Below are 18,565 nucleotides of genomic sequence, written 5' to 3' on the forward strand. Positions count from 1 at the left end.
AATAGTTCTGATCGGTGACTCCCACTAACCTGCAATTGCTTTGAAGAAATGTGCATTTCCTGAGTGAGTGTTTGCTGGAGAGTACTTGGCAGCTAGTCACAGTCGGTGCCGTGGGGGTCACTTTCCCAAAGTTAATGGATGCTTTAGCACTCACTTTCACTGCACCTGCCAGCAACCTCCAACAAGTGCTCACATTTTTCATACCAACTGATTGTATCAAACTCTTTTAGACCTGTGTGGACCAGAGATGGGCAGTAACGCGTTACTGTAATCCGATTACTTTTTTCAAGTAACGAGTAAAGTAAGGGATTACTATTGCAAAAACGGTAATTAGATTACCGTTACTTTCCCGTAGGAACGCTGCGTTACTGCGTTACTAAAACCGTGATTTTTTGCTAGAATGTCTCATGACAGTGACGTAAGCGAGTGCGACGTTCGTGACAACAGCTGTGTGCAGATCAACAATGGATCATATATCGAGTGCAGAGAGAGTATGAGCGTGCAGCGTTTAAAGCGTGGAAGTACTGACCTTACTTTGAGTTTGATTCCATAAAAAGTGACAAAAACATTAGTGTCCGTTGTGCGTGGGAAGAAAACTTCTTTTTACAATGAAAAAACCCCTAAACTTCCAAACAAGCTCCGAGTAGCTACGACGTAATGGGAAACTCACAGAGAAACTCGCAGATTCTTCCACTGACCGCTGCAGCACACCTGCACCAGGCACCAGGGTAAGAGTGAGTGTAAACACAAATATATATATATATATATTTATATATATATATATATATATATATATATATATATATATATATATATATATATTTATTATGTGCTGGAATGTGCAGAAAATAGGTTTAAATATTAAACTAATTTCTTCCAGTCAGAGAATTTTGCATATAATTACATTTTTGCTTGATGCATAAAGTTAAAAGATTAAAACTAATAAAACAAGTTTTAAAAAGAGACTTTTCCATTTGATTACATTTTGTATGATGATTATGTAGAAAAAGTAGAATTGGGCTGAAAGATCTATCGCTTTATCACCTATTCAGGTTGTAAATCGTGTTTTTAAAAAGTAACTAAGTAACTAAGTAAATAATTACTTTTGAAAATAAGTAATCAGTAAAGTAACGGGATTACTTTTTGGGGGAAGTAATCAGTAATTAGTTACTGATTACTTTTTTCAAGTAACTTGACCAACACTGTGTGTGACTGATATGAACCCAAACAGAGTTTGAATGATATCAATTTTTGTATCTTCTATTATCATGTGTGTTATCATGTCCCTCTTTTGGTTTACTTCCTGTCTTTTTTTTAAAGTTACTTCTGTTATTTCCCCTCTCTGTTCCTTTTCTCCCTGTTATTTGTTTTATTTAGTTCACCATTCCTTATTATCCTTAGCTTGTGGTTTTGGAGTTTAGGTGTGTAGGTGAATGTATATTTAGAGAAAAATCACATATTCAGCCATTGTTTTTGTTCCTGAGAGTTTAAGGAAACAAGGATACTGAAGTCGTCATGGTCCCTCAGTCCTCGCTGGACAGTCTACCATTTGCCATCCTTCCCTCCTCTCTTCTATCTGTGTGTGTGTGTGTGTGTACCATGTTTAGATATCTTTGTGAGGACCAAACACTGGAATGCTACTATACTTGTGGGGACCAACAGTACCTTATGGGACTGTCAAAATATTTCCAAGATCAGTAATAACCCCTCAAGCTCAAGTAACAGGTTTTCATCTGATAGCATAAACAGCACTGCTGTTGTGAAATTTCAAGACAAGAGAAAGTCCCTTCACCAGCTCTGGAAACACAAACAGAATGATGTATCACTGAGGTTACCACATCTCTCCTTGATGTCCATTTTTTTTCTCAGCAGTATATCACTTCAACATGGAGATAAAACTCACAGTCAATGCAGAGACGCAGAGGCTTTTAGCAGCATGACAACATGTTCTACTACAATGCAAACAGAAGATGATGATAGATATGTCAATGAAACAAAATCCCCTCCCCTGCCAGTTGGATATGTCTATGTCCGTCCTTAGAGATGTCGAGGAAGTGTGGGGCCCGCCCCCTGGGGGGGGGGGGGGGGGGTGAAAAGGGGAAAAAAAAAACCCAAACAAAGCTTGGACACTGCTAGCACGGGGCCCCCACACAAACGCAAAGCAGGAGATGAAGCATTGCTGAATATGTTTCCAAACCAACTTCATTTTAAGCCAAAGACTAGAAAATATGTAGAAGCAAATCTTCCCTTTGGTTTCACCTGCACAAGTAAGTAAGTAAGTAAGTAAACTTTATTTATATAGCACCTTTCACAGACATATGTCACAAAGTGCTTTACAAGGTAAAAACATAATACAGTCATAAATACATCATAAAAACCCTGGTCTAATTAAAAGCTTTTTGAAATAAAAATGTCTTTAGCTGCTTTTTGAAGGTCTCCACTGAGTCCAAACCCCGTAGAAATAGGGGAAGTGCATTCCACAGTCTGGGTGCAACAGCTTGGAAAGATCGGTCCCCTCGGGTTTTAAAACGAGTGTGGGGGACCACTAAAAGATTTTGGTTTGCTGACCTCAGGTTACGAGTGGAGGTATGTGTATGAATCAGATCAGCAATGTAGGGGGGTGCCTGTCTCTGTAATGCTCTAAAAGTTAAACCTAGAATTTTTAAATGGAACCTGAATCTGATTGGTAGCCAGTGCAGCGACTTTAACACAGGGGTCATATGAGCACCCTTGTTCGAGCGGGTCAGTAGCCTCGCTGCAGAGTTTTGAACAACCTGTAGGCGGGATAGCCCTTTCATGTTTAGACAAGTAAACAGGCTGTTACAGTAGTCAAGTCTTGTAGAGATAAAAGCATGTATTATCATCTCGAGTTCACTTGTTGACACGATGGATCTAAGTTTAGAAATGTTCCTCAGGTGAAAAAAGCAGGTTCTTACTGTCTGATTTAGATGTCCCTCCAAAGAAAAAGCTTCATCAAAAATGACACCTAAGTCACCCAGTCGCCATTTAATATCAGGTATTGCACTGCCTGGTGCAATAATCAAAGTTTCTGTTTTGTCTGGGTTTAGCTGTAAGCAGTTATTGTTCAACCATTGTTTAATGTTGGTTAAACAGTCAATCAGATTGGAGAGCTTATGAGCTTCAGCAGGCTTAGACGAATAATATAGCTGAATATCGTCAGCAAAAAGATGGTAAGATACTTCAGGAAACTGCTGTATTATCTGACTTAAAGGAAGAATGTATATTAAAAACAGAATAGGTCCCAGCACAGAGCCCTGAGGAACTCCACACAACAACTCTGTAGATTCTGACATGATCTGGTTTGCAGACACACTAAAACTCCTTTCAGATATATAAGATGAAAACCAGTCTAAAACAGAGCCAGACATCCCAACCAGGTCTCTCAGTCTGTTTATCAGGATGGTATGGTTGACTGTATCAAAGGCTGAGGTAAGGTCTAACAAGACTAGGACTGTGTATTCTCCGGAGTCTGCTGACATCATAATATCATTAGTTACTTTCAGTAGTGCTGTCTCAGTGGAATGCAATTTACGGAACCCAGATTGAAAACGGTCATGGATGTTATATTTCTCCAAGTATGCCGTAAGGTGGACAGCTACTGCCTTCTCAAGGAGTTTTGACATAAATGGGAGTTTGGAGATAGGTCTTAAATTTTGAAGTAGTGTTGGGTCCAGGTTGGGTTTTTTGAGCCTTGGTTCCACAATGGCATGTTTAAAAATGCTGGGGAACACCCCAGTCTGAAGAGAAACATTAAAAAGGTTCACAACCCAAGGACCAATGGTGTCAAAGGCATTAATAAAAAGCTTAGTGGGGATAATGTCTGAGGGGCTTGAGGATGGCTTCATTTTGTCAACCAGGGCTGCTATTTCCTCATATGTTACAGTTGTAAAAGTTGACCAGGAGTACAATGGGAGTGCCTGACTCGGAGAACAAGAAAGCTTTGGGGAAAATTTAGCATTGACGTCGTTAATCTTATCAACAAAAAATCGGAGGAGTTTATTACTATCTACTATAGAGTGTACATCTAAAGGTACCACATCTGGGGAGACAATAGCACTAACTTTGTCAAAAAGAAACTTGGGATTTCTCTTGTTTTTTGTTATGAGCCTAGAAAAATATTCAGATCTAACAGTTTTCACTGTGTCGTTTAAGGAGAGCATGAGATCTCGAAGATGGAGCCTGTGTACGTCAAGTTTGGTTTTCTTCCATAGTTGTTCTATTTTGCGGCATATTCTCCTTAAGTTTAAGATAGTCTCATTTATCCAAGGGCATGTCTTCTTTTGTAAAGCCGAGCTTGTTTTAATAGGTGCCACTTGATCCAAAATGGATGTGCATTCCCTATTAAAAGACTGAATAAGAACATTTACATCGTTTCCGGTAAAAAGTGGAGACCTGTCAAACATAATGGAGAACCTCTCAGCAGTAGTCTCAGTTATTATGCGTCTATGAGTTTTTAACTTCACAGGCGTCTGTTTAGAGCTAAAATTAAGTTCAACAAAGATACAGTTATGATCACTCAAATGTACATCCTCAGCAAACACATTGCCAATGTTGAGGCCCAAGGAAAAAACAAGGTCCAAGGTATGGCCTTTTAAATGGGTTGGACCAGAGACATGTTGGACAAAGTTAAAAGACTCAGATATAGATAGAAGTTCAGCTGCAGAGTTAGATGAGGCATCATCAATATGAATGTTAAAATCCCCAAGAATGAAAACTTTCTCCAGCTTGATAATAGAAGATAAGAAGTCCATAAAATCCTTTAAGAACTCAGTAGCAGGGCCAGGAGGGCGATAGACTAAAACACAATAAAAGATGTTCGTAGAGCCCACCTTAATTGTTTGCGACTCAAAGGAAGAATAGTTTTCAGTTTGCATACCTCTGCAGATGAAACTGTCCTTAAAGACAACGGCAAGACCTCCACCACAGCGACCTAAACGGGGGGCGCCCAAGTAAGAGCAGTCTGCAGGACGCAGTTCGTTTAGGTCAGGGGTGTCCAAACTTTTTTCACTGAGGGCCACATACATAAAAACATAGGAGGGGCTGGGCCACTTACTAGAAATTAGGTGTATAACCTTAACTTTAGTGTATTAAAGTTAGAAAAATCACTTACATGTGGTCGAATATATTATATTGTTGAATATAATTAAAGACAAAACTGCCTTCATCACAGCTTTCCATAAATGGATCTTTATTGATTTATTCAGAAAAAGCTTTGGTAGCTCATTCTCAGAACAGCCTCAGATTTCTTCTTAGACAGAAGATTTACAGCACAGAGAAAAAACAATAAAGGGGAAAATGGGACGGGCACATTTCAAGTTTGTTATTTAAGTTATTAGGCTTAGCAACACACCTATTAACGTTCGTTTGAAACCGTTATCAACATTAACAGACCGAACTGGACTTAATAACAGGAGTGCATATAATTTTAGTAAATTATTCTGGTGAGTATCAGCTGCGCTGGGTATGTAAATCGGGACATCCAGCCGCGGTGCTGATCGCCACTCGTGCCAAAAATCCAGACAAATGTCACTTGATCAAGGAGCAAATCTGCATCAGATGAGATCAGCTGACTTTGCGTCTACGTGGGCAGTGCACAGCGGTGTGTACTCTGTGTGTTAACAAGAAAAGCGCATATAAGAAAGTGGTGTGCAAAAGCAGGGTAGTGACAGAATTGATGCGCATTATTGATATTTGAAGCATGTGTACCTGCACATTAACACACGGGTACTGTGGAATATATTTTTTACTCACCTAAAGTGCTCGTCCACTCCCCACAAAAAAATAGCAGCTGTGCGGTGTCTGTGGCATCGGTGCTCTTATCGCATGCGATGGAGTAAAGATCAAAAGCACAGCTTTATCAGACAGTTGCAGTTTAATGTTGGCTGACAAGTCTTCAACAACTGGATTTCTGGACATGCTGACGTTGTTGACGGGCGCATTATTTCGGTGACTTTAACGAGGCCGTGTTTTATGAGGTCTCCATCTGAAAAAGGCTTGCCATGTCTTGCGATGAGTTGGGCGACCTCATAGCTGCTATTGTAGCCTTTTCCTGGACCTTTTGAGCACGAAAAAATGACTGTTGCTGACCCCGCAGGAGAGATACCCTTTGCTTTAATTTCTGCTCTCGCTCAGCACCAGTGTAGGATGCATAGGCCTGATGTTTGGTTTCATAATGACGTCGTACATTATACTCTTTCATAACTGCCATAATTTCAGTGCAGATCAAACAGACACACTTCCCCTTGAATTCTTTTAAGAAATATTCACTCTCCCACCATGTCTGAAATTTTCTGCATTCACTTTCTACCTTTCGCTTCTTTGGTTCTGCCATGTTTAGTAACTTGGGCTAAATTTCTTCTGTGATTGTCCTTTTTGGTGGAGCAACTGCCTCGATCGACAGTAGCTCCCCCTGGTGTTAAATCTAAGAAGTGCAATACACTCAAGCAAAAGTTGAAGTGCGGGCCATATTCGATTCTATTTATAAAATTACTTGCGGGCCAATTAAAAATGGATCGCGGGCCGGAGTTTGGACACCCCTGGTTTAGGTGAACAAATTCGCCATCCCTCTGCCATGTTTCGGTGAGAAACAGAAAGTCCAGGCTTTTCCTTGTGAAGAGCTCATCCTCAGAAGGATTTGTTTGCGCATGGAGCGGGCGTTCAAGAGCGCAATCCGATTAAAAGCTGGTAGCGCAGGTTTCCCATCAGCTTGTCGGAGTGGAATTGACAGCAAACACCGTGTCCGCACGCGAGGTCTCCAGCAGCGCCACGGAACCGGCGGGGCCAACCACCGGTTGTGCAATGCGGGCTGTGAGGGCGCAGTGGTGGGGGGATAATCGGCAAAATCCAGAGCATCAGATGGGCAGGATCCACGCTGTAGTGGCTGCAAGTACGTGTTTCCAATCAAATTCGGAAGGGTAACTGGTAGCAGAAACCGGGGACGCCTCCAGACGAGTCGGGAGATCTCCGATCTGTAGGCTCGTCTGATGTGTACCTGGATGCCGGCCCTACAGCCTCTTTTCCTCGATTTCTTCTTGGAATTGCTTAGGGCACGTTTCGCCGGTAGCAAGAAGTAATCCGGTGAGGTGGAAGATTGCACAAATGGTGGGGGGAAAGTTTTTCTATAACTGTCCCAGTCATCATAAAGATGTTCCATAGACTCTTTGATGTGGAGCAAGGAAGAACGGTCGTAAATCACAGCAGCATAGCTCCATATATTAAACGTCAGGGCTGATATAAAAACATAACATACAATACAGCGTAGGCAGGTAGACGTCGAGCCGAGCAAAGGCGCCATCTTCCTGTCACAGTCAGCTGTCACAGTCCAAGTGCAAAGGTAGGTCTCCCTGCAGGATTGGTTTTCCCTGCATCGGGAGCAGGGGTTGGGCTCTCCAAATCACGGACAAACAGTATCCCACATTCTTGATTTTTAGTTCACAAACACTTGTTGTAATGACTAACTACTCCTGACATTTTGGAGATGTTTGCTCTTTATACAGTAAAGTTACAGTGGGATACAAATAATATCAGGCTGATCCTGCCACAGTTTGTTCCTCGGTTCAAATCACAGACAAACAGGATCCCACAGCTGTTTATGTTTTTGAACCCAATTTGCAGAGGCATTTTTTTGAAAAATGATTGAATATTGAATATTATTACACAGGAAAATAACAACTACATGTAAAATAATTACACCGTGACTCCTCTGCCTTTGTAAATGGAGGGACAGTAACTGCATGTAAAACCTGAAGATAGAGACAAAATACTGTTAATCTGACTATCTGCCATTCTGCAGTTCCTCTCATGTAAACAATAACGTGGCGCACAGCGTGACGTGAAAAAAGGCACATACCTTTGACGTTGTGTGACGAACTCTGTATTCCTCGTCCACACGTAAACGCAAAAAAGGAGTTTTAAAAAATCTCAGTTTTCGGTGATTCGAAACGCCGTTTCCGTGTGGACGAAACAGCTGCGTTTTCAAAAATACCCGTGTAGGTGCAGACGTAGCGTAAAAGAGTTAGTAGTTTATTTTATTACTACCTGTAATTTATTGCAGATTACTTGTGTTTGCTTAATTGTTTACTAAATGTTTGAGGTGTGAAATAAACCGCAATGGAGCAAAATATAGGTGTGTGTGCGTGTGCCGGGGGGCGCAAACATTTTTTATGTAAAACAAAGGGGGGCCCAGCAAAAAAAGTTTGGGAACCACTGCTGTTCATTATGAAAGGAATTTGCATTCACTTCACCGTACAGACCAAGCTGCTAATACACACATGGCTTATCACATAAACATCTGTGGTAAAGCTAGTAGTAAATAGTCTAGCATGTTATGCGCTAGTGTGTATTAAATTGTCTTTTTTCCATCTATGCCATGTATGGTTTGGTTGCTCATGGGGTTATTTATCACAAGTAAAATGACTTCTTAATATTAATAATATTAAAGCTAAAAACAAAGGGATTGAAAAAGTGAACTGCTAATAGCAGATTTACAGATTTAGCTGCTAGCTATCCGTTGCAACCTGTGTGATATCTTTTATTAAAACGTTACCTCGTAAATAACAAAGACTATGAATTTGATAAAGCAGTTTGTGCCTTTTTATCTTTAAAATGACACATAGTTCCTACTAAAATAAAAAGTAAACAAACTGTTACTTGTATTCTTCTTTTATCACTGTAGGATTAAGCTCTGCCTTCTGCTTTGTTTGATATTTTTGCAGCAAGCCATTTTTATTAGATGTCGTTCAGTTCTTTTGCTGGGTTGCAGATTCACAGACTAAACAATATGAAGATCAGTTCTGTAATAAAATAACTGCAAAATAGATGTGAAAATAATTTATATATTTGAGTTTCTTAAATGTGGTTTAGAAATTTTAGAAAGTCCACATCACACTCATATTTTCAATGAGATTTTTTTTTTAAAGAAATTTCAAAGAAATTATTATTTTTTTCCTGCTTCTTTCCTATAGTTCACTATATAGGAACACCACATTTCCAGAAAACAGTTCACTAATGACTTGATTGAATGGGCCTAATGTGACATATGACGAACATGTGACTTGCCAAGAGGTTGCTATGGTGATGATGGGGATATCAATCACAAGTTACTACTTAGTCAGTGTACTCCTAGTGCCAGTCCCAAGCCCAGTTAAATGGGGAGGGTTGTGTCAGGAAGGGCATCTGGTGCAAAATCTTTGCCAAATCATCACATTTATGGGTTATCAAGAATTTGATTTTCCAAACTGGCAAGAGTACAGAAAGGTTAGGTGTACAGCACAGTGAGAGGTTGCAAAGGAAAAAGCTGATAGCTGTATGCCAGGCTGGACGCCAAGTAAGGAGAAAATGACTTATATCGACTGGCTAGGCAGGAAATAATGTGCAACAGATACGAGATAAGAGAGATACGATAAACCTTTATTAGTTCCACACATGGGAAATGTTTTGATCGTGGCAGAAAGTATAAGAGCAGAAAAAATTAAGAGAAAAACAAACAAACAAACAATAGAATAGAATAATATAAACAGAATATACATAACAGAAAAGAATACTATATACAACAGAATAAGTACTATACAAATAGAATAAAATACTTTGTTACATTGGGAAAATTGCACGTGTGTGTGTGTGTGTCTCTGCACGTTTGTGGTCCTCTGCAGAGACCGTGTTGTAGAGTCTGACAGCAGTTGGAAGGAAAGACCTGCGAAATCTCTCCGTCCCACACTGTGGGTACCGCAGCCACTGAAGGAGCTACTCAGTGCTGTCAGAGTCTCCTGCACGGGGTGGGAGATGTTGTCCAACAGGGATGACAGCTTAGCCACTATTCTCCTGTCACTCACCACCTCCACTGGGTCCAGAGGGCATCCTAGAACAGAGCTGGCCCTCTGGATCAGCCCGTTCAGTCTCTTCCTGTCCCCAGCAGAGATGCCACAAAGTCATGGGTCAGTTCTCCTTGTGGTCCCCATCAGTGATGAGGTTGACTATTGCAGAGTCCTCAGAAAACTTCTGCAGGAAGCACTGGGTGGAGTTGTGGGAGAAGTCTGCAGTGCAGATGGTGAAGAGGAACGGAGCCAGAACCGTTCCCTGTGGGGCCCCCGTACTGCAGACGACCCAGTCCGACACACAGCCCTGAGTTCTCACATACTGTGGTCGGTCGGTGAGGTAGTCCAGAATCCAGGTAGTGAGCTGATGGTCCGCACCTGAGTTCTCCAGCTTGTCCTTCAGGACTGTGGGAAGAATGGTATTGAAGGCACTGGAGAAATCAAAGGACATGATTCTCACGGTGCTCCCAGGTGAGAGAGGGAACGATGTAGGAGGTGACGGAAGATAGAGAACCAGCTTCAGCAGAATAATGTTAGTGAAGTCTGGAGAGCCTTGGAACCATCTCGGGCCACAAAGATCAAAACTCTCTGCCGGTGGGGGGATGTGAGGTGGGCAAATGAACTGAATTCCTTCTTTAACAGGTTTGATTCATCCAGGATGCAGCTTCAACATCTGCTGCAGACTCACCCACCCCCACTGCTGCTGTTCCACCTCTGATGCCTCCGCCACTTCACACCTGACAGCACCCACTCTGCTCACTACTCCCCACTCCCGACCACCGCATCCAGCACACAACCAACACACTACTCCAGCCTGCCTCTCTCGACCATCCAGGTTAGGAGGGAACTGAGGAGGATCAGAGCCAGGAAGGCAGCGGGTCCAGATGGAATCAGATCAAGGGTGGTCAAAGTCCTGCATAGGGGTGATGGAGCACATCTTCAACCTGAGCCTGAGGCTGGGGAGAGTTCCACAGGTCTGGCAAACCTCTTGTGTTGCACCAGTGCCAAAGACTCCACGTCCCACGGACCTCAATAGCTACAGGCCGGTGGCTCTGACATCCCACCTGATGAACACCCTGGCACAGCTTTGGCCCCTGGTAAATGGTAAATGGACTGGTTCTTATATAGCACTTTTCTACTCTATCCGAGCACTCAAAGCGCTTTATACAGCTAATTCATTCACCCAATCACACCCATTCACCCATTTCTTCAGTGGATTATGGCTTTCTCACTGTCTTCTGTTTGTTCATATAATCTCAGACTGATTCACATACTTTTTAGATCCAAGCTCTGTAGGGACTTCATCATCTGTGGCAGGACTCCTTTTTTTCTTATGGCTGAAGATGCATGTTTTTCTTCGTGACTTTGGCAGTGTATTAGGGATCACTGTCATGCTACAGATGCAACCGTGATGGTATTGATGACAACAAATCCAAAGTGCACAGGACTATAGAGTGCAGCCTACATTTCAAAAAACATTGTTGAAAAATTCATATTATGTAGCACATTGCAATCATTACTTTACATGGGAGTCTGAAAGTTAAACCTGTACCAATCATTGGCTGGAATTCTGAATGACACCAGCTCTGATTACAGAATGTTTTAAAGTATAAAGGCTTGTGATTACTGTTGTTGTCATCAGTGTGCATGCAGTTGTTGTGGAAGTTTTCATTAAATAAAGCCTGCTGACGAGCGGTAGCTAACATTCTTTAATCAAAACACACAAAGAACAGACAACCAAGTTGGTGGAGAGCCTGCATGACCGCGGGGCAGACGGTCAGCAGAGTCTCTCCGAGTCTAGCATGGCTCTCAGTTAAATACCTTCTCCAGGAACAAAAGGCAGTACACAGCTGTTTCACACCTTAAGGTTCACACTCCCTTGCTACCTCCCAGAGTCCTCGAAGAGACAAAAGACTCTTCCTGTGGAGCTGTCTGCTTCTCCCAACTTCCTTACTGGACCCCCACCATTTGTCTTACTGTGTCAGACATGTTAAAATCCAGTGGCACCAAGGCATCATACAATAAAATAATGTCATTAATACATAAGTAAAAGAAATTCCTATACACAGTGCAAAATGATGGCTTATTGCCTTTTCTATCACTTATGATGCAACATGCACGAACCTACTCGCCACTGTTAGGGCACAAGTTGTACAGTGATGTATTTAAGCCTACACTTCAATCTATGTTGTCACTGATACTACTTGTCCTGTTCGTGAACCATTTAAAGAGCACAATTTGAGGTGAGCCTTTATGATCTTTTCATTCAGCATTGGTTCTCTTTCTAGAACTCTCCTATGCATGCAGTCTTTCCATTGAAATCATGAACATTGGCTTTAACTCAGGCAAAGGACACCTGCAGTTCTTCACATGCTGCTCTGTGGTTTTTTGTGATGTCCTGCATGAAGAGGAGGCCAGTCATTCTTGGGAAGGTTCACCACTGTTCCAGGTTCTCTTCATTTGTGGATGATGGTTCTCACCATGGTTTGCTAGATGGCTTTGTAATCCTTTCCAGACTGATAGATATCAATGACAGATATTTCTTTAGATTATGACATGATGTGTTGTCATAATTGCATTTGTGAAAACACAAGCTGATTTACTATCATTTGCGACAAGTTATTGTTAGTTGCACCAATATTTAACACTGATAAAAGTTTTATTTTTTGCGTTTGATATTGAAACTAAATGACTGTGCCTGTGTTTAGAAAATAGCACATAACTTTTATAAATCACCCATAAAACTAATCATGCTTATGACTACAATTTGGGGATTGCACCCACACACTTTTTTGGCCCTTTTTAGTAAATTTGGCTTATAGGGGAACAGTCGTGGTCACGTTAGTGATCCTCTCAGCTACTGTGAACTTTAGCTTGTGTGAGATTTGTGACTTGGAGTAATTTCCCTCTCTTGTGTAATAGTTTTCCTCCCCGGATCTGTGACCTTCCCGCTGTATGGACGTGTGTGTGTTGTAACAAGAAGAAGAGAATGAGTGCGCGAGAGTTTTCCCTTGGACCCTCGGAACTCCGAATTTCCCCCCCACTGTATATATTCTGCACTGGTGTTGTAAATAAACTCTGTGTTTGGAAACGTCAACCTGTTCTGCGCTTAAATCCCTGCAATCGATTGTGACAGGAACACCAGCACAACTGGTACCCTCCAACAATCAGCAATCCTGCCCTGGCTGCCCTGCCATATATTATGTTTTTGCATAATTCTGTGTGTAATAATGTGTAATAATGAGAAATGATACAGGGAAAAAGCTTAATGAAACTGATTTAATACTTAGTACAAAAGCCTTTGTTGGTCAAGTTGCCTCCGGCATGGAGAAACTACACGCATGCGCTGCTCAGGTGTGATTTTGACCCATCTTCATCATCCTGGTAGATGGTAGCAGATTTTTATCAAGAATGTCTTGGTACATTTTCTATTCATTCTTTAGTTCAGTTTTATGAAGCATACCAGTGCTGTATGCTGATGATGCCTCACTTCCAGATTATGGCCCCAACAGTGCTCACTACAACCTTCAGTAGTTTTGAAACTCTTCTACAACCAATGCCATCAGTATGTTTTGCAATAATACAGTTGCTAAGGTCTTGAGAGAGCTCATTGGTTTTACCCATCATGTTTGTTGGCAATGACACATCTGTTTATAGGCCATCAGTTGAACCAGCTGATATTAATTTGCACTTAGTGGCAGGATTGCGATTGGGGTGTCTGGCCCATTGCTACGGGCCATTCGATCCCTATACAACCGTTGCAAGAGCTTGGTTTGCATTGCCGGCAATAAGTCGGACTCGTTCCCAGTGGGTGATGGGCTCCGCCAGGGCTGCCCTTTGTCACCGATTCTGTTCATAATTTTTATGGACAGGATTTCTAGGCGCAGCCAAGTGGCGGAGGGCTTTCACTTCGGTGGCCTCAGAATCTCATCTCTGCTTTTCGCAGATGATGTGGTTCTGTTGGCTTCATCGGGTGAAGGCCTCCAGCTCGCATTGGAATGGTTTGCAGCCGAGTGTGAAGCAGTGGGAATGAGGATCAGCACCTCCAAATCTGAGGCCATGGTTCTCAGCCGGAAAAGGGTGGAGTGCCCACTCCGGGTCGGGGATGAGTTCCTGCCCCAAGTGGAGGAGTTCAAGTATCTCGGGGTCTTGTTCGTACCCACGAGCTGTGGGTAGTGGCGGAAATGAGCTTCCTCCGAAGGGTGGCTGGCCTCTCCCTTAGAGATAGGGTGAGAAGTTCAGCCGGGAGGGGCTCAGAGTAGAGCCGCTGCTCCTCCACATCGAAAGGAGCCAGTTGAGGTGGTTCAGGCATCTGACAAGGATGCCCCCTGGGCGCCTTCTGGGTGAGGTGTTCCGGGCATGTCCCACCGGGAGGAGGTGGTTTATGGTTAGGAAGACAGATAGAATCTTCTGTGTATATTTCTTTAAAATATTTTTTTTCTTTAATACCCGGCTAAGGTATATATTCTCTTTTATTACTTTGGGCTTGATTTTTGTTACTGACTGTATGAACTAGTGAAGGCTGAAGAACTGAATTAGCAATAAGTAGCCTATGGTATGATGTCCCTGCTAGGTAAAAGGCAACATAAGAAAATACCAGCAAACTGAAAAAAAATAAAATAAAAATAAAAAACGCTCTTAAAGCACATAAATGAATAAAGCACAACGGAAATGGAAACTATGGCAACCACCCCCACACAAAAAAAAAATCACTAAAGAAAATATTAATATTAAAGTGACAAGATAACAGTAAACGACTAGCACAATTGTATCTACAGGGTGGGCCATTTATATGGATACACCGTAATAAAATGGGAATGGTTGGTGATATTAAAGTCCTGTTTGTGGCACATTAGTATATGTGAGGGGGCAAACTCCTCAAGATGGGTGGTGACCATGGTGGCCATTTAGAAGTCGGCCATCTTGGATACAACTTTTGTTTTTTCAATAGGAAGAGGGCCATGTGACACATCAAACTTATTGGTAATATCACAAGAAAAACAATGGTGTGCTTGGTTTCAGCGTAACTTTATTCTTTCATGAGTTATTTACAAGTTTCTGACCACTTCTAAAATGTGTTCAATGTGCTGCCCATTGTGGTGGATTGTCAATGCAACCCTCTTCTCCCACTCTTCACACACTGATAGCAACGCCGCAGGAGAAATGCCAGCACAGGCATCCAGTATCCGTAGTTTCAGGTACTGCACATCTCGTATCTTCACACCATAGACAATTGCCTTCAGATGACCCCAAAGATAAAAGTCTAAGGGGGTCAGATTGGGGGCCATTCATCTGGCCCACGACGACCAATCCACTTTCTAGGAAACTATTCATCTAGCAATGCTCGGACCTGGCACCCATAATGTGGTGGTGCACCATCTTGCTGTAAAAACTCAGGGAGCGTGCCAGCTTCAGTGCATAAAGAGGAAAACACATCATCATGTAGCAATTTCAAATATCCAGTGGCCTTGAGGTTTCCATTGATGAAGAATGGACCCACTATCGTTGTACCCCATATACCACACCAAACCATCACTTTTGTTGTTCCAACAGTCTTGGAGGGATCCATCCAATGTGGGTTAGTGTCAGACCAATAGCGGTGGTTTTGTTTGTTAACTTCACCATTCACATAAAAGTTTGCCTCATCACTGAACAAAATCTTCTGCGTGAACTGAGGGTCCTGTTCCAATTTTTGTTTTGCCCATTCTGCAAATTCTGTGCGCCGATCTGGGTCATCCTTGTTGCGATACTGCAGTAGCTGGAGTTTGTAAGGGTGCCATTTGTGAGTAGTATCCGCCAAAGGGATGTTCGACTAATGCCACTCTCCAGTGACATGCGGCAAGTGCTACGCTGTGGGCTCTTGCTGAATGAAGCTAGGACAGCCACTGATGTTTCTTCATTAGTGACAGTTTTCTTGTGTCCACGTTTTGGCAAATCCAACACTGATCTTATGCTGCTAGGGGACTTCCCATGATACAAGGAGTGTTTCTTCTTCACTAATCTCTTTTCACTGTGTTTATAAAGCACTGCTTTGTTTAATTAGTAAATGTTAAACTCTGCTTATCTCTCCCATTATGTAACTTTTGTCCTGTCTCTCTCTCTGCTCTCTTCTTTCCTCTCACCCTCAACCAGTCGTGGTTGAGGGACAGGTGTCTCTAGGAAAAGAGATTTTAATCTTAATGAGACTTTAAGTGCTTTGATGTGACTGTTGTTGTTAATTGGTACTATATAAATAAAAATGAATTTAAAAAATAGTTTGCATGTTCTCCCTGTAGCTGCATTGGTTCTCTCCATACTTTGGTTTCCCTCCACAGTCTAAAGACTCATATTGTAGGTGGATTGTGATTATTGGCCATGTGAATGTGGGTGATTGTCCAGACTGTACCCTACCTCTCACCATTTGACTGGTAAGAAAATAAATGGGATATTTATTAAATAAAAGTGCCTTAAAAAACATATTAGACCTCTGTGGAAGTTTTAAAGTCAATTAACAATAGAAACACATTTTCTAAGGTGGAGAGAGACTGGGTTAGACTGACAAGAGCTTGGATCAATCACTTTTAAGTTGAATGTCTTTAGAAAAGAGCCTCACCTGGTTAGAGCTAGTCGCCATCGGTATCAGATCGATGCTAGCCTGGTGAGATAGATTCTTTACTTGAAATTCTGCTCTGGTTTACAATGCTGTGCTTTCGGCAGAGACGAAACAGCCAGGTCGCCGGATTCGCCGCTGGTGTGAGCACAGAGCAGGCACACTTTGCTCCCCCTCCCCCCCTCTTGTGCGCTGTCACACATCGTGACTTAGACGCCTTGGGGATTGTTAAGTTGTTTACATATTAATTATATATATATTTCAGTTTTATTATAGTTTCTCATCATTAATTGTTTTCATTTGTTTACTGGTTTCCGTGCACTTTTTATTTTAGAAAAATCTTTAAAAAACAAAAACTTGATAACTTTTTCATGCATTTTCATGCTTCGCATCATCATTTCTTCCTACAATAATCACACGTTTGCTGTAACAGTACATTGAACGGCAGTAGCGCTCCCGCTGCCAGCTGTACACATCACCACCACCAAAAACACCACAAGCAGAGCACATTCTTAAGCCGGCGAGGCGTAGATGACGTGCAGGCGAGTCCATCTGCAGTGACATCGCAGAGCACGCCCCGCCACATATCCCGATCGCCCGCCTGAGGCCATTTGGCCTAACTGAGCCGCTGAGCAGGCGATGGAATAGACCCGGACCATCGGCGCTCCAGGCCCAGCGACGGGGAAGTGTCCACTCTGGCGGTCGCCCGAGCATCCAGCGGGGCCGGTGACGAGGTGGTTCCGGGGGCCGCCCGAGCCTCCAGCCGGCACGCAGGACCACACACGCAGCGTACCGGCCTATGTTGGAAGAGAGGTTCGGACCGGACAGCACGCCGCCCTTGGACAGCACCCCGCACACACCGACCTCTGTCTCCAGCTTGGCAGGTCCCGCTGGCGCGCCAGCCTCCGCCTCACCCCGGTCATTCTGGTGCGCTGTCCACCCTTACAGTAATCAATTGCTGTAACAGTACAACGGTCGCAGCTCTCCCGCTACCAGCGGGACATAACCACTAAAAGCAACAACAACACAAGCAGAGCACAGGTTTGAAGCTGGCGAGGCGTGATTGTAGATGGACTCACCTGCAGTGGCATCGCAGACCATGCATAATAAAGCATTTTCTATGTCATTATAAACTTTGTCCTAAATATATCCTGGGTTTTAACTATTTAATAATAAAAAAAGAAACCTCAAAAAACTCTTGAGGTCATGAAAATGAATTGAGATTTAGCAATTCAATGATGCATCCACCTTATTTATTGAAAAGTATCACTATTGGTATCGGGGATACTGGCCCGTATTTACTTGGTATCGGATCAATACCAAAATATGCACAGGTGTGATTGTAGATGACGTGCAGGTTTATCATCTACAATATGTTCCAATACTAGTTAGAACCTCTAACTAGTTCTAGTTCTAACTCCTTTAGAAGTTAGTTTGGCCAGGTACCTGTTTTGATTTTCAGTCCTTAAGAGTGCCAAATCACCAAATCTTTCCACACCATATGGTGTGATGTTTTATGGATGGAAATTTTATTTTGACTTGACCCTAACACTGGAAACAGAAGTAGCTAGTAACATAAATAGGCTTAAAACGGAGAAAAAGGGAGAAACCCAGTGGCAGATGAGGTCATAGTATTGCATCTTTACTCAGGTTAAGGGAAATTGATGGTCCAGGTGTATGGGTTGGTCAGGGCACAGCAGGCAACTTCCAACTGGTCGAGTTTGCCGATTAGTTTGTGGATGGACAACAGAGGACAAACCCATTTGTACCCCCAAACCTGAATAAAAGTCTTTAGAGAGCTAAACTGAGATTCATGATTTGAGAAATGGATAACATGGAGTGAACAAAGGTGTCTGCAGTTTGTTGAGCAGAAACACTAAAAGGGCTGCCTTGGAAAAGCAATCTATGGCATTTAGTGTCCCAGAGATTCCTTTGGAGGGAGGCAGACCAGTTACCAACTCCAAATGAAAACAAGGATGTGATGGAACCGGAGGGGGGTTGATTGAGTAACTGGAGGTGAATGGGAGGGCTAATAAGGAGAATCCAAATGCCATTACTGGATATTCAGAATGGCCCAATGGTGTATTAAATGCAGTCTTCCACTTGATGCCCACTAATGTTAGAGAAAATGATCACCTCCTGC

At 42.5% G+C, this 18,565-nt stretch overlaps 1 pseudogene across 1 annotated transcript in view; it reads right to left on the reverse strand.

Annotated features, from left to right (window-relative positions):
- Positions 1 to 17,523, reverse strand: part of LOC146510749 (uncharacterized) — a 37,000-nt pseudogene extending 19,477 nt beyond the window's left edge. Inside the window, exons 1-2 of the transcript XR_014876159.1 lie at positions 17,502 to 17,523; positions 16,842 to 17,363 (exon numbers count right to left, since the gene is read on the reverse strand). The product of XR_014876159.1 is annotated as an uncharacterized LOC146510749 (transcript). The remainder of the gene's footprint in view (positions 1 to 16,841; positions 17,364 to 17,501) is intronic.
- Positions 17,524 to 18,565: the final 1,042 nt, after the last annotated feature.

This window comes from Neolamprologus multifasciatus, chromosome 9 (genome assembly GCF_963576455.1).
Source record: "Neolamprologus multifasciatus chromosome 9, fNeoMul1.2, whole genome shotgun sequence".
Taxonomy (NCBI): Eukaryota; Metazoa; Chordata; class Actinopteri; order Cichliformes; family Cichlidae; genus Neolamprologus; species Neolamprologus multifasciatus.